Source organism: Chiloscyllium plagiosum, unplaced genomic scaffold (assembly GCF_037043375.1).
Source record: "Chiloscyllium plagiosum isolate Xiang-an unplaced genomic scaffold, Cpla_swu_hap1 HiC_scaffold_38, whole genome shotgun sequence".
In the NCBI taxonomy this organism is placed as follows: domain Eukaryota; kingdom Metazoa; phylum Chordata; class Chondrichthyes; order Orectolobiformes; family Hemiscylliidae; genus Chiloscyllium; species Chiloscyllium plagiosum.
Window position 1 is genome coordinate 74283573 of NW_028270176.1, and position 15131 is coordinate 74298703.

The following is a 15131-nucleotide window of genomic DNA, read 5'->3' on the forward strand; positions in this document are numbered from 1 at the left end:
TCTAAATGCTTTCCAATACTTTCTCTCCTACTGATGTCAGGCAATCTGCTCTGTAATTACCTGGCCTATCCCTGCTGGCTTTCTTGAACAAAGGCAACACATTAGCTATCCTCCAGGCATTCGGCTCTTCAACTTTGATCAGCAAAGTATTAAGTATTTCCGCCAGGGCACCAGCAAAATTCTTCCTTTCCTCCTATTGCAGCCCGTGACAATTTTTTTACTTGGGCAGTGTGGATTTCGCCACCTTTATGTCTGCTCAAACATTTAATGCCACCTCTTGTTTGATCTTAAAATGATCGAGAACGTCACCATCGCAACTGAAACTCCCAGTTACAAGGTTTTTCTCCTGCGAGAATAAAGACGAAAAGTAGTCATTTAAGACGTTACGTACATCCTTTGGCTCCATGTACGATTATCCCTTTGCTTTCAAATAAGCCATACTTTTTCTTAGGTGGGGATCCTTTTTCTTTAGCTGTACTTATGAAATAACTTGTGGCTTTAGTTTGTAAGTATCTGCGATGGACATTACATGGTCATTCTTCGTCGCTCATTTTTCGGAACGCCCTTGCACTCTCCATACTTGTGAAGGGCTTCGACTGTTTTTATTGAAACATAACTTCTTTTATCAAACTCATGATTTAGTTTGATCAATTTTCGATGGAATTTCTGACTATGTCATTCACATTTCAGTGACACACTGGCCCTGAATTCTTACTGTATCACAATAAAATCGACCAACTTTCTGATTGCAGAATTAATAGAAAATAGCTGCTCTGAGTAATGGTAGTGGTAATGCTGAGTGATATTGGTAAGCATAAGTGGCCTTCCCAAATTTCGACCTTTAATCTCTGCACAATCCTTATCACTTTCTTTAATGATTGGCATTTAGAGAATGATGGTCACTATACCACCTAAAAAAACACTACCAATGCCTATATCTGTCATCTTGTCCCGTGCCGACTGACCACCCTGTCTCTGTGACATCCTCCAGCCGTAAACCATCTCCTTATCTGTACAGCATCCTCTGGACTCTGCAGCACATGACTACATCACACGAGTTGGGAGATAATGTTAAAGCTGTACAGGACATTGGTTTGGCCTTTTGGAATTTTACATGCAATTCTGTTTGCCTTCCTATCGGAAGGATGTTGTAAAACTTGAAAGGGTTCAGAAAAGATTTACAACGATGTTGCCAAAGTTGGAGGATTTTTGAGCTTTTCAAAATCATGAGGGGCATGGATAGGATAAATAGACACAGTCATTTCCCTGGGATGGGGGAGTGCGGACTAGAAGGCACAGGTTAAGCGTGCCATTTTCACGCAGAGGGTGGTGCGTGTATGCAATGAGCTACCAGAGGATATGGTGGAAAATTGCACAATTGCAACATTTTAAAAGCATCTGGATGGTTATATGAATAGGAAGGATTTGGAGGATATGAGCTGCGTGGTGGCAGGTGGGACTAGATTTGTTTGGGATATCTGTTCGTCATGGAAGAGTTGTACTGAAGGGTCTGTTCCCGTGCTATGCATCTCCATGACTTTCTGACTCTATGAAAATATATCACTGTAACCTTATTCAGTCCCTCCAGCATTCCTCCTGCACTCCTCCACAGTACCTCATGCACGAGAACCTTCTACATCCCTATAAAACTGCTTCTCTTAATAACCTCCTCAAGTACCTACAGCCTTTCCTGCCAACCCTCTCTTTGTGTAACATTATGAAGCCACTTGACCCTTCCCTTGACATGTAACCTCCAGAGTCTCTGTAATCTTCTCTCTCGTGACCTCTTCCCGTCACTACTAGCCTTCTTAACTGTGTAACATCCTGAAGTCACGAAAAACATCCATGAATGTTCCATCTTATTGATTACTGTGAATCATCCTATTGATTACTTTCACCCCTTCCAGTCCGCACAACTTCTCTGCCTGCGTCCCTCGTCAGTCTGAAGAGTCCTTAGGACTATGCAAATGTCAGCATTGCTAACTTCATCCAGTTTCAACAACCATCACTACCTCTGTAATTGACTATATTAATCAAAGCCCTCCCTATTGCAGTAACCTTGTTCAGTCCCTCTGATACACACTGTCAATTTAACCAGCTCCTGTTCTTATGCCATACCATGACTGTATCCTCCTTGTCCTCTGCCACAATATGACTGCATCCTCCTCGTGTTCCTATGTCAAAACCAGTCTGTAACTTCCTCGATTTCCTACATCACAACCTGACTGTATCCTCCTCCTGTTGCGACAGCATACACTGACTGTACCGCCCTCCCGTTCCTCGCCCATGCCCTGATTGCATTGTCCTCCCATTCCGATACAAAAACCTGAATGTATCCTCCACACATTCTGATACCACACCCCGACTGTATCATTCTCCCGTTCCTATACATATGTTGACTGTATCATCCTCCTGTTCCCATACCACACCCTGAATATATCTTCCTCCTGTCTGGATACCATACCCTGACTGTATCTTCTTGCTGTTCCTCCATCCCTTGTAAACTTTGTGAATTCCTGGGAGAAAGCGAGGACTGCAGATTCTGGAGATGAGTTTCGAGAGTGTGTTGATGGAGAAGCACAACATGTCACGCAGCATCAGAGGAGCAGAAGAATCGATATTTTGGACATAATCTTTTCATCAGGAAGGGCTTATGCTCAAAATGTCGAATCTGCTGATCCTCGGATGACGCCTGAACTGCTGTGCTTTTCCAGGAACACACGTTCGACCCTGTATCCACCTCCAGTTCCTATAGGACTATATTTCTGCTATTCCTATATCACCCCCTGACTGTATCCTCCTGACATTCCTATACCATATCCTTACTGTATCCTCTTCCCGTTCCAATAGCACACCCAGATTGTGTCCTCCTCCCGTTCCTATACCACACTCTGCCTAATTCCTCTACCCCTTCCTATATCATAACCTGACTGTATCCTCCTCCTGTTTCATAACATGCCATGACTGTATTCTCCTGCTGTTCATATACCGTGCGCTGTCTGCAACTCGTCCAATCTTGGCAATGTATCTTCCTGCAGTGAACCATCCTTATTTCTTGAAATTTGCCTGTTTCCCTTTATTATCCTTAATTGTATAAACAGTCTGTGATACACCCCTTGCCTATGTGAACCTTTGCAATCCTTGCAAAGCTCCATATAACTGTCACTTCTTCCTGCCTTGAGAATTTCCCTGTGACTGTAACCTTAGAATGAACGAATGAATTAGTTTTATTGTTACTTGTACTCGCCGCTTATAGCGCCATTTGATTTGGAAATTTGGAAACTAGGAAATGAATTTTCAGTTACAAGATAATGTACAGTGCGACAACGTCACCAACACGTGATGGTATCTTCGGTATAGAGTACCTCAGTACAATCCTTAGTAACCTAATAATGAACTTTTTCTCTTTTGAACAGAAAAGGAGATCCAATGGCATTTCTAACAACACTCCCCATCACAGGTATTGCTTGCCACGACTAGAAGCATTCTTATATCTGGGCAAATGGATCGCGATTGTGCAAACTTCCATTTGACGGTCATTTCCTCAGTGTCCCTCCATAGCACGGTATCACTATAAAACAACCCTACCTATAATGACTATCTCAATAACCTCTTTCCAATCTACAGCCCTCCCTATGGCTGTAATCTCTTGCAGTTCCTAAAATCCTCTGTTTGTAACCTCCGCTAATCCATAGGAAACTCGGTACCTCTGTCAGCTTCTCCAATCCGTAATACTGTCCACATCAGTGTTAACTTGCCTGGTAAATACAAATCTCCCTCTCCACATAAATGCACGATAGCAGTCCCTATGCCTGAAAGATATTTCCACGAAAACAATTGGTCAAGCCTTTAATCGCCACATCGTTAATTATCTGTGTAATCTTCTACAGACCCTTCAAAACACCTTGTCGATGAAAAACACCCCAGTCTCTTGAGCGGTCCCTATCTTTATGATTTCTTCCAGACCCAAACACTCTCCCTTAACTTTCTCAAGCCATATAACTCTCACTATCTGTAACCTGCTACTGTCATAAAAACCTTCCTCTCTCTGTAAATTGCTGCAAGCCAATTATCTCCACAAACTTCTGCAAATCCTACATCGTGGCCAATCGGTGTAACCTCTTCCAGTCCAATAATATTATCAGTCTGTGTACACCCGACAATCATCAGTATCTGTATGATCCTCTCAGGTCCCTGCAACACTGGCGATCCATAGAACCCACTAAAATGTCTGTGACTTTCCCGGTCCATTTCCTACAAGACTCGTTATCTTTGTAACATCCTCCTGTCGCTATCACTCACCACGTCAACGCAAGGTCCACCAGTATCTCCATCCATCTGCTCATCTCCATAATCTCTCGCTCTCTTATACCCCTCTCCGTGTAAATGTCACCCTCTCCTAAAACCCTCCCGCTGCAAACTACTTAATTGCCATGAACCTTCACAATTACTGAAGTCTCCTTTTGCCACTGCAACCCTCCTGATGTCTGCAAAACCCTCCAGTCCTTATATCCCTCCCTGTTTCTGTATCATCCACCATCCTCCAGTGCCCTTCTGGGGAAACCTTGCAGAGTTAGGAAGAGTTGTAAATTGCAAGCTATGTTACAGAGGTAGTAAAAATTGAAGAACCTGGAGAATGGTACAAATGTGGGAAAGACCGTGAATCCTGAAGGAGGTTACAGGTAGACGGATTCACAGAACCTGCAGGATGTGACCTAGAATGGTTTGTGGAACCTGAACGATGTAAAATTCTGAATCATGGATTTTTCTTCTCATCAAACCATGTGTATTCGAGAGGAAAATACCTTGCAGTTGGATCTGTGCAAGAGATATCTTACTGAGCTGATACAGGAGATCTTTACTGGATTGGCTGAACACAGCTTCAGATTCCAAGGCTGGGAGATGTGAGTTCAGAGGTGAATCTGTTTGCCCATACTCTGCGTATCTGACACTGACTTGGGTGCTGCTCATGTGACCTTCAGATCTGCATGACTGACCAGAGCTCATCTCATTAAAGCCTTTGATTGAAATATTCTTCTTTTTCATTATTTTTAAGTGGCAGTTTTGTGAGATGCAGAAATTGCTTTCCAAGTGGAGAAAATGAAAACGTTTTCATTAATCCTGACCCATACAGTTAGGTTATGTGGATTCTGTACTTTTCTATACACTGTTCTTCAGAGTATTGTATATCCAGTGCATCTGAGTGCTGATTTTCTTTGCTGTGTGGAGTTCGTCATCATGTGAATGTAACAGAGATGGTGTATTTGTGGTCAGGCTATAACAGTATAAATACCTATTCAGTGCTATCTCACTGACTGGGTCAGAGGTTAATGTACCGGGCCCTGAGCAACAGGAAAACCTCATGCTGCTTGTTTGTGGGGCTTTGCACCAGATTGTGTGAGAGCAAGCTCATTGAGTAAATGACAGGTAGTGAGCTTGAGATCTTACAGTTCCGTCTGGCCTTGTGCCATATAGTTAACTCCCTCTCATTAAGTGAGCGTCTTCCGTTCTCCAGTCCCGACAGGACACCGTCACTGTCATCCCCTACTGCTGCTGAACAGCTCCCCTCTCTCTAATCGCTTCCAGCCCTTACAGCCTGGTCTTCATCTGGTACCTCCTGCAGTCCGCAATACCTTGTTCTTTGTTATCCTATCAAATTTGGAGGTACTGCGTCGAAACAATTTTGAGGTAGGTTTGCATCACATAGAAAACAATCTGTCCCTACTCCATCTTGTATGGGAAGTCTCTTTCTCAAACTGAGTCGCCTTGTTTACTTCTTCCATAACAGGAAGGAAGCATCCTTTCAGCATCCACCATGCCAATTCCCCTTGGAATCCGGGCATTTTAATGAGGACAGCTCTCATCCTGATGATTGTCAGTGAGCACAGGACCCAAGTGTGCAAGTTGGTATACCTCTATGTGTCTGCAACCACTTCCTGTCGCTATATACTTACTTAATTATGAAACCTGCCCCTGTCTGGACAGTACTCCAAGCTACTAATTACTGGGAATGTTACACACCTCCTTACTTCTGGAAACTCTCCACTCTCCTATAGTCTGCCTCCGCTTTGTGAAATCCTCCAGCTTCGACAGTGCTCCCAATTTCTAGTTTATCCCACAACTATCAAATATTATGTATCCTTCAGTTGATGCATTTCTCCCTGGCTCCGTGAACTCCTAATCTCTGAAAGGTCCTGAAATTCCAACCACCGTCTGTGTCTGCAGAACTTCCTCTGGACACCACATCTCTCCCAAAATCTGCTATTTCCTACAGCTCATGCTGTCTCTTAACTGTGTAACAAACCTACTTATATTTTATCAAGTCCCTGCAACCCTGCAGATCTTTTTTTCTTAGATTACTTACAGTGTGGAAACAGGCCCTTGGACTCAACAATTCCACACCGACCCGCCGAAGCGTAACTCACCCAGACCCATTCCCCTACATTTACCCCTTCACCTTACACTACGGGCAATTTAGCATGGTCAATTTTGCCTAACCTGCACATTTTTTGGATTGTGGGAGGAAACCGGAGAACCCGGAGGAAACCCACGCAGATACGGGGAGAACGTGCAAACTCCACACAGTCAGTCACCTGAGGCGGGAATTGAACCTCGCCTCAGGTCCGTGCAATCCACTACACTCTGCTCCCTCATATAGCCACTGCCTCTCTGACTCCACTGAAGAGGTGGATGAGTAAAACCGGCGCATGTGGGATTGCAGGGAATGTACTGGCATGGATTGAGAATATTTTTAACAGACAGAAAACCAAACAGCAATAACGCGATTCGTGCTTGCCAACTAAATATACTCAAATGGATTCTATAAATAAGATGAATGGACAAAATCAAATATTTCCACGTTTGCTGATTGAACAAATGGAAATGTGAGTTGCATGAAGGAAGCAACGGGGACCTGAAAAATACGTGAGTTTATTTTTTCCAATTCATTCATGAGATGTGACCATCACTGTATAGGGCATAATTACTTTCCCATTGGAAATTTCCTTGAGTAGGTGGTGGTGAGTTACCTTCCTGATGCATTGCAATCCTTTGGGAGTAGGGACAGACACAGTGCTGCTACGGATGGAGCGTGGCTTGGAGCACATCTTGGAAATTCTGGTGTTCCCGTGCATCTGCAAATCCTGTGCATCCAACTTATAGTTGTTACAGGTTATTGAAGTGCTGTTGAAAGAGACTTGCTGAATGATCTCAGCGCTGCTTTTCGGCCTTGTTCTTCACTTATTTATTCATTCATTCATTCATGGATGTGAACACTGCTGGCTGAGCCAGCATTTAATGTTGGTTTTGATTTGCCCCGAGAAGGCAATGGTGAGCTGCCTTCTTGATCTACTTCGCCAGCCGTTGTCACCGTTGTTCTCTGTCTACCCTCCAGTAGTCGCTACAACACTCCTCAAGTGCGTCAGTGCAGACACACAATACAGCTCTCTCTTTTTCTGTGACGTTCTCCTGTCCATACCACGCTTGTAGTTCCTCACAATATCTCACATCCTCTCTTCCCATCTGTGTTGTTGATCTCTCTTTTGTTTTATTCGTGTTCAACTTCTGATAATCTATAATCTCTTCCTTTCTAAATTCAATACCGCTCAGTATCTGTACACCTCCATATTCATTTATTCATAACAGTACAGGTTTCCCTCCTTAAATCTCTATGAATTACAGCGGTTGAATGTATTAAATTAGCAGTTTTCACCCACTTTATCCATCTCATTTATTCCTGCGCCTACAATCCGACTATTTTGCAATGCTCATACTTCTGTTTCCCTAGTTAGTGCAAGTATTCTAACTTTTATACATTCAACAGTCTCCAGAACATGTAATACCCCCTTTCATTTAGTATTTGCTGAAGTCTCCATTTGTCTTTAAGCAGCTCACATAAAGCCCTTTAGTCTCAACAATACTTCAACACCAATAAGCCACAATCTCAAGATTTCCTTTGCAGTCCTCAGTGCCTGCAAATCTCTCTGTACCTTGTAGTAATCTGCTGCACGAGCTGCACGTCTGCTAACCTCTCCAGATAACTTGTGCTTGCCTGAACATCTCGATTAATCACGGTGCTACTCTTTGCCCCCTCTAATTCTCATCTTTTCTACTGTCGTCCAGGCACGACAACGATCCCATGAGGGAACAGGATGGAATGAGATGTTATAAATTCCAGCTGAAGATTGATGCCGACTATTACCCGGGAGTCAGAAAGGCAGCGAAGCTGAGAGTGTGAAGTATTGAGAGGGAGAATATAAGTCAGCGGCGAGTATCGAAGGATACTTGGACTTGAAGTTGTTTAAGCTGCAGAGAGGGCGGGTCTAAATCAGTACCGAGTCACAGAGGAAGTGAATATGTGTGGGAGCAACTGGAAGCAGGATCTTGAGGCTAACTCACCCCTGGGAGTTATAGATGCAGCAAAGTGGGACGATATAAATCAGCTTTGAGTATCAAGGCCGAGTCGTACCTGGAGTCAGAGAGGCAGTGGCTATATGAGGGAGCAGAGTGTAGTGATTGCATGTACCTGGGAGTCACAAAGACAGGGACGCTGTGAGGGAGTAGAGTGGAGTGGGAATTGGCAAATAACACGTAGCTGGGAGTCACAGGAACGGTGGCCCTGTGAGGGAGCAGAGTGAAGTGGGAGCACGAAGATTACACGTACTTGGGAGTCACAGAGACGGTGACACTGGGAGGGAACAGAGTGACGTGGGAGCTCGAGGATTACACGTACCTGGAAGTAACAGAAACAAGTTTTTGCCTCTGGAACCTGCCTACACCGAAGTGTGAGGAACATAACAGCAAAGCTGTTAGTTGTTGGACTGATAATGCACCATTATTTGCGATGGTTTGTAAATTGCTCGAATATGGCGAATATATTCTGTCTTCTTTTGAAAGAAGGTTGAACTCAGAAATATCACGAATAAGTGAAAGCCTGAGTCAACACAGTAAACCAATCTCAATAAGGCACAGATGGAAAAGGGACTGAATCTTAAAAGTGATATTCCTCGTTTTAACTTTACCCTAAATAATTAAGTAAAATTGTGCAGTTTAATCATGGCAATACAGCTCGGTCAAAGGGAAGATGTTGTCTTTATTAATGGGAAGTCATATCTTCTGCTTGTATTCGAGATGAGCATTGGGTCTGGTTGCTGAGAAAACGACTAGCGACTCTGTAATACATTTGTGACACTGAACGTTCAGTGCATAGCATATACAGAGAGTGGATGGCACTGTAGCCATAATAGACAGTCTAAGGATGGGAATGGGCGACCAGCCAGCCCAGGAGAAACAGTCAGGGAATACAGGAATCGCCTGTGGTCTCACTCACAAATCAGTTTTCCAGTTTAGAAGCTGATTAATGTACTGGCTGATCAGGGAACTGCAGTAAGAGCCATGTTTGTGCACCATAATCAGCCTGACTGCATAGGAGTGCAGAGAGAATGAAGGAGGATTAATAGTCAGATGGGATTGAGTACATTTTGGAAAACACAAGGATTTTTGTGGCTATTAATGTAACTCCGGGGTGATGGGTTCAAAAATATCCGTACCTGCAGCGTATTCCGCTAGGTGAAGGTGACCTGACAGAGGTCATGATTCATGTTATTCTCAGTTACTGAGGTAGGAAGGGTGAAGTGCCCTGGAAATCAAAATTTAGTGACGGAGGCAGAAGATTCGCACGCGGGACCTCAAACTCCAGGAATGCTCCCAGTGCCGTGTACGAGTGAGAACAGAACTCGGAGTTTTAACTAGATGAGAGCATGGCTGGAACGATTATGCAGTAGGAATGGCATCAGATTCTTGGGACGTTGGGTTTGTTTCTGGGGAAGGCAGCAACTGTATAAGCTGGATAGGGTAGCAAGTGATAGAGCTGGGATTGATGTCACTTCACCCCCATCATGGCCACTCCCACAACCACTTCCACCCCTCACAATTCCTCATGCATCACACGTGACATCACTTATGCCCCTCACATCATCGCTGATGCCACATGCTCAGTGACTTCCGCCACCCCTACTGCCATTGTCACCACCACTTCCGCCCCCACCAGCGCCACTCACCAGCATTCTGCTGACATGCCCCCCATAGAACCCTCTGTCACTATCCCCACCCCCCAGAACCCCGAGGGAAACACTACCCCTGCTCATGACTCCACCCCCATTCCCCCCACCATCACACCCACTCCAGTTACAGGTTCCGCCCCCACTCCCAGCTCTACACCCACACCAGATCCCAGATCCCAGTCCTGCCGAGTTTTCACCATCCCCCTAGACCTCCCCCTCACTGAGGACGAACGATCCGTCCTCAGAAAAGGACTCACATTCATCCCCCTCCGTCCACGCATCAATGAGTTTAATACACGCCGTGACATCTAACAATTCTTCCGTCGTCTCCGCCTCCGAGCTTACTTTCACAATCAGGACTCCCGCCCACCTACCGAGGACCCCTTCGCCCACCTCCAACACACTGCATCCACCTGGACACCCCGCGCTGGCCTATTACCTGCCCTCGACCTCTTCATTTCCAACTGCCGCTGGGACATTAACCGCCTCAACCTGCCTACCTCTCTCCCCCACTCCAACCTCTCACCCTCACAACGCGCAGCCCTCCAATCCGTCTGCTCCAATCCCAACCTCACCATCAAGCCAGCAGATAAAGGTAGCGCAGTGGTTGTCTGGCGCACTGACCTCGACACCGCTGAAGCCAAACGTCAACTCGAGGACACCTCTTCCTACTGCCCCCTCGACCATGACCCCATCCCCATCACCAAACTATCATCTCCCAGACCATTCAGAACCTCATCACCTCAGGAGATCTCCCACCCACAGCTTCCAAACTCATAGTCCAGGAACCCCGCACTGCCCGGTACTACATCCTTCCCAAGATCCATAAGCCTGACCACCCTGGTTGACCCATTGTCTCAGCATGCTCCTGCCCCACTGAATTAATCTCTACCTACCTCGACACTGTCCTATCCCCCCAGTCCAGGAACTCCCCACATACGCTCGAGACACCACCTACGCCCTCCACCTCCTCCAAGACTTCCTTTTCCCCGGCCCCCAGCCCCTCATCTTCACCATGGATATCCAATCCCTCTACACCTCCATCCGCCATGACCAGGGCCTCCAAGCCCTCCGTTTTTTCCTCTCCAGACGTCCCCAACAGTAAACTTCCACCGATACTCTCATTCGTTTGGCCGAACTGGTACTCACCCTTAACAATTTCTCCTTTGAATCCTCCCACTTTCACCAGACCAAAAGGGTAGCCATGGGCACACGTATGGGCCCCAGCTGTGCCTATCTCTTTGTTGGCTGCGTAGAGGAGTTCATCTTCCGTAATTACACCGGCACCACTCCCCACCTCTTCCTCCGCTACAATGATGACTGCATTGGCGCCACCTCGTGCTCCCGCGAGGAGGTTGATCAATTCATCAACTTCACCAACACATTCCATCCTGACCTTAAATTTACCTGGACCATCTCTGACACCTCCCTCCTCTTCCTGGACCTCTCCATCTCCATTAATGATGACCGACTTGACACTGACATTTTTTACAAACCCACCGACTCCCACAGCTACCTGGATTACACCTCTTTCCACCCTACCTCTTGCGAAATTGCCATCCTGTATTCCCAATTCCTCCGCCTCAGCCGGATATGCTCCCACGAGGACCAGTTCCACCACAGAACACACCAGATGGACTCCTTCTTTAGAGAACGCAATTTCCCTTCCCACGTGGTTAAAGATGCCCACCAACGCATCTCGTCTACATCCCGCACCTCCGACCTCAGACCCCACCCCTCCAACCGTAACAAGGACAGAACGCTCCTGGTGCTAACCTTCCACCCTACCAACCTTTGCATAAACTAAATCATCCACCAACATTTCCGCTACCTCCAAACAGACCCCACCACCAGGGATATATTTCCCTCCCCACCCCATTCCTCCTTCCGCAAAGACCGTTCCCTCCGTGACTACCTGGTCAGGTCCACGCACCCCCCTACAACCCACCATCCCATCCTGTCACTTTCCCCTGCCTCCGCAGGAACTGTAAAACCTGTGCCCACACCTCCTCCCTCACCTCTATCCAAGGCCCTAAAGGAGCCTTCCACATCCATCAAAGTTTTATTTGCACATCCACTAATATCATTTATTGTATCCGTTGCTCCCGATGCGGTCTCCTCTACATTGTGGAGACTGGGCGCCTCCTAGCAGAGCGCTTTAGAGAACATCTCCGGGACACCCGCACCAATCAACCACACCGACCCGTGGCCCAACATTTCAACTCCCCCTCCCACTCTGCCGAGGGCATGGAAGTCCTGGGCCTCCTTCACCGCCGCTCCCTCACCACCAGACGCCTGGAGGAAGAACGCCTCATCTTCCGCCTCGGAACACTTCAACCCCAGGTCATCAATGTGGACTTCAACGTTTTCCTCATTTCCCCTTCCCCCACCTCACCCTAGTTCTAAACTTCCAGCTCAGCACTGTCCCCATGACTTGTCCGAACTTGTCCTACCTGCCTATCTCCTTTTCCACCTATCCACTCCACCCTCTCCGCCCTGACCTATCACCTTCATCCCCTCCCCCACTCACCCATTGTACTCTATGCTACTTTCCCCCCACCTCCACCCTCCTCTAGCTTATCTTTCCACGCTCCAGGCTCACTGCCTTTATTCCTGATGAAGGGATTTTGCCCGAAACGTCGATTTCAAAGCTCCTTGGATGCTGCCTGAACTGCTGTGCTCTTCCAGCAACACTAATCCAGAATTGAATTCCTTGGGGCTATGTGGGACGGATTTTTTTAAAACAACTTGGCTTGTATATCGAATACGAAAACGAGTAGAAGAGGAGAACAGCAGTACTCACAAAATACTTGGACATGCAGCTGGTACTAATTTTACAGTGGAAGATGGGTTTAGAAAGAAAGTCAAAATCTTCGTTACTCTGCATAAATGTGAAAAGTCGGAGCATGGGGAGTTACAGATGCAGATTGCTGTGTGGAAATCTAATACACAGATAACCGAGAGATAGCTCACGGAATGGCAGAACTGGGTAGAAGCATTGCTGGGTATAAAGTATTCGGTAACAGTAGAAAGGAAGAGAAAGGATGAAGTGTAGAATTATTGCATTGGGATCACATCAGGTCCTGAGTTCGAGAGAAAATGAATTTCACCAAGGACAGAATGCATTTGGTTTAAGCTACAGAATAATAGGTGTACAATTACACTGTGAGGTACTATCTGAAGGCATAAATCATTGGAAAAGAATGAAGAGTATAAATATGCAGGGACATTTGAGAGCGATGATATTACTACAGAGTAGTTATATTGAGAAATTTAATTTATCCAGATGGAGACTGGGATAATGGTGGTTCAGTGCCATGAGGAATAAGTATTTCTGGATTGCATGGAGGGACGTTTACTGCAGTAGCATATGTCCAGTCCAAGACAGTATATACTGTTGGACCTGGTCCTTGGCAAAGAGATGGTGCAAGTGGATCCAGTCTCCGTCGGAGAATGTTTTGGGACAGAGCGATCATTTAATTATAAAGATTAGGGTGATGATAGAGAATGATATGCAATAATTGAGAGTGAGAAAAATCAGTTGACTGAGAGCGGGCTTCAGTGGGGCAAGAATGAAGCTAGGAAGGTCTGACTAGAACACCAAGTTGGTCAGAAAAAAAAGGAACAATGGGTTTCCTTCAAAGAAAATAACGTTTGGGTCCAGTCGAGGAATGGTTCCTGAAATTGGAAAGGAAGGTGAAACAAACCGAACAATCTCTGGATGACAAAGAAGAACAATAGAACCACTGTCAGAAAGAGAATCGAATTGCAAACCAGAATAAATACTAAAGATTCAGAGGGGAGATGGTAGAACAGGGAGAACTGTGGCAAAACAGAGAGTCAAGAGAGGGCTGCCTCAGAATCATCTGTGGGCACCTCATATTGAGCGCGTTGAAAGATGCAGGAAGACTGGTTCAAAACTTGGAAGAGGCTGGAGAACATTTCTCAGCAATTTGTTGAGTTGACGAGCTGGTGTAAACATGAACCAAATGACATTTCTCAGTTTCATAAGACTTCTGTGTGGTTCAGCGTGATGTCGTGAGAGACCTTCAATGCTAATAGGATCCTGTCTCAGTAACCTCGTCGATCCCATATCATCCATTCCGATCTCGACATTCTCCACCAACAAATGAAGCTCTTCTTATCTCTTTCACTCATACAACCATACACAATTTCTTTCTCAGGAATCTCTGCTAACCCTGACAATAACCCCCTCCATGCAATCGTTCTCAAGTCCTTATAACTCTCTCTTTCCCTGTACATAGTTCGATCAATACAAACTCCTAATCTTCGCAGTCTCCTCCAGTTCACACAGCCATCAATGTCACTAAATACCCCCTGCACTGACAACTCTCGTTCTCTCCAAACATCATCCTGTCGATACAGTGTTCGTTCTGTCTGCAACTTCTTCCAATATTTATACGCCTGCACATCTCTTTACCTTCAATACCCCTACAAGTTTCCTGTTGGGTAACATTCTCTAATGTCTGACCAGCTGGGTCACACTTCTAGTCACTCCAACCCGCCCAGTCTATCATCACCTTCTGTTCTGACACTGCTCCCTATCTCTGCAACCTCCACAAACTAATCTCTCCACATATCTGGAAACATCTCCAGCCCTCTCTGTCTCTGTAATGTCTACTAGATGTTACAACCCTCCACGTATCTCTAACGTTCATTCGCCCCTTCAAATCTCCCCGTCTCTGAAACCTCCACCAGGTGCTTCCACCCTCTTTATCTCAGTAAAATCCTCCTAGAAAAGTAACCTCCTTTTTAGTGGAACCTCCTCTTATTAATTTCCTTCGGCATCAATGTCAGCTTTGCTTTCTGTTTTCTGCAATAGCTCGATCTCAACATGCTCCACCAAAGCGTCCCTTGCTGTCTCTAACCTCTTCTCAAAACTCTACCCATTCATAATCCTGTGACCTACTCCATCGGGAGAAAGGGGCTTTTGAACCTGGAACTATGCAGATTAAGGGAATATAATAAATGTAAGCGTATTTGTAGAAAGTAGATGATTTTCAGAGGTAGGAAGCGTTATCAAAAATAAAGAATACATTAACCACTCTC